This window comes from Protopterus annectens, chromosome 9.part0 (assembly GCF_019279795.1).
Source record: "Protopterus annectens isolate FY-2018-M chromosome 9.part0, PAN1.0, whole genome shotgun sequence".
Classification (NCBI taxonomy): Eukaryota; Metazoa; Chordata; order Ceratodontiformes; family Protopteridae; genus Protopterus; species Protopterus annectens.
The window spans coordinates 1782984959-1782987122 of record NC_056743.1 but is presented as its reverse complement, the minus strand read 5'-3'; the positions used below and the strand labels follow the sequence as shown (position 1 = coordinate 1782987122).

Here is a 2164-nt window from a genome sequence, read left to right as displayed (position 1 = left end):
TTTCTCACTGCATCATTATAACACCACATACAAGATGGTCTTTTATCAACTTACCTTTTTGACCACCAAATCTACATGTTTTTGATTTATTTCTTAAGTTGGCAATATATGCAGCAACAGTTTCACCAGGCTTTTGATTTCGTATGTAACATTTGTGCCTTTCCATTGTAAGATTTATTTGAGAGTTATTTGATTTAAATATTGGTCATTTTGGAGATTAACTTATCAGAGCAATCTCTTTTATTCATGTAGCCCAGCACATTTTCATTGATTCCAGCACACCTTACCTTCATTTTTAACATACATGTACACACATGTTCCAGTTCAGCTGTTATAACATATGTATTCCCATATCCAAAACTTAAAGGTAGGAATCTCAAAAGGTTTCCATGCCGAAACCCAGGATTGAACCAGGGACCTTTAAATCTTCAGTCTAATGCTCTCCCAACTGAGCTATTTCAGCACATAAAAAGGCATTGCTTCTGAAACTTCACCACAGCTTACTTATATGACTTCTGGATTTTAAACATGTCCTCTCTCAATCAATATTTGTTATTCATTAAAATGTTCAGAAAATAACAGAGGAAAGTACCATGTACTGCATGAATAAAAATCAGCAATGGCTGTCCATAAAATCCAACGATTTAATACGATGAAAAAACAAACAAACAACAGGAGACTGCAGTGAGTAAGCGCTTTCACGTTTGAATCAACGCTTCTTCAGACTTTAACAAAGCAGTCAAGAATGCATTTCTTTATATATAGGAAATGACTTCACATATCAAATCACATGACCGAATAAACATAATTGACAAAACCTGATGTAGTGACAAAAACTCAGTCAGTGAATGCTCATCAAAATATCATTTAAAATATAAGTATGTATAATAAGAAAACCACTAAGAAACATCACTATGTTGCATAAGTAAAATTCACAAATAAATGCATGTTTTAAAAAACATCATAGTATAACCTATGTAATATTATAAAGGGTCAAAAAAAAAAAAAAAAAAATATATATATATATACAATCAGTGTCTCAGTGGTCTACTGTTTAAAAACGGTTTAAGGGTGACTCTGTCATTAAGCCCATATTTATGGGCTTGAAGTTTTAAAATCCATTTGCCTTCTCTCACCTCAGTAAAGTTCCTAATGTCACCCAATCTACCACTTCTCATGATTAACTCCAGTATCCTGAACTTAAAAGTATGTGAAGAACCAAGTTCTATCACATGTCTCACCAAGGCATTGGTAGTGTTCTGTCTCTCGATGGCGTATATATGCTCCCTTATACGTTCTCGTAAAGACCTGTTGGTCTTACCCACATAAAATTGCATGCAAAGCTGGCATTCTGCAATATATATCGCATTGGTGGATCTACAGTCAGCATAATTATTAAAGCTATAAACACGTCCAGTGACAGGGTGTGTAAAAGAATTGGAACTACATATATACCTACATTGATTGCAGGAACAACATGGGAAGGTCCCATGTCTATCAGATTGTCTATGGCTCTCATGAACCCTATCATAACATAGAAGCCTGTTTAGCGACTGCATATTCTTGTATGCTATTCGTGGTCTGTCATCTACTAGTTTCTTAACATTATCATCCAATAATAGCAGTTTCCAGTTATTATTGAGAACTCTGATTACATGACTATTTTTGTTGGTAAATGGTATTGTTATTCTATTAACGGGAACGTAAACACGATCTTTTTTATGTGATGAACGAACACCCAATCGTTTCATCACTGGGGCTCCAGAACCTGTTCTATGTTGGCCCCCTTCAAGTACATTATTAGTGACTTCTACTGAATTATAACCTCTGGATGTAAAGTCCTTGGTTAGTCCTCTGGACTTTACATCCAGAGGTTATAATTCAGTAGAAGTCACTAATAATGTACTTGAAGGGGGCCGACATAGAACAGGTTCTGGAGCCCCAGTGATGAAACGATTGGGTGTTCGTTCATCACATAAAAAAGATCGTGTTTACGTTCCCGTTAATAGAATAACAATACCATTTACCAACAAAAATAGTCATGTAATCAGAGTTCTCAATAATAACTGGAAACTGCTATTATTGGATGATAATGTTAAGAAACTAGTAGATGACAGACCACGAATAGCATACAAGAATATGCAGTCGCTAAACAGGCTTCTAT

General features: G+C 35.1%; 1 non-coding gene across 1 annotated transcript; it reads right to left on the bottom strand.

Moving 5' to 3' along the window:
- Window positions 1-390: 390 nt before the first annotated feature.
- TRNAF-GAA lies at window positions 391-463 on the bottom strand. The gene has a single exon. It is a non-coding gene; the product is annotated as a tRNA-Phe (tRNA).
- Between the last annotated feature and the right edge of the window lie 1701 nt (window positions 464-2164).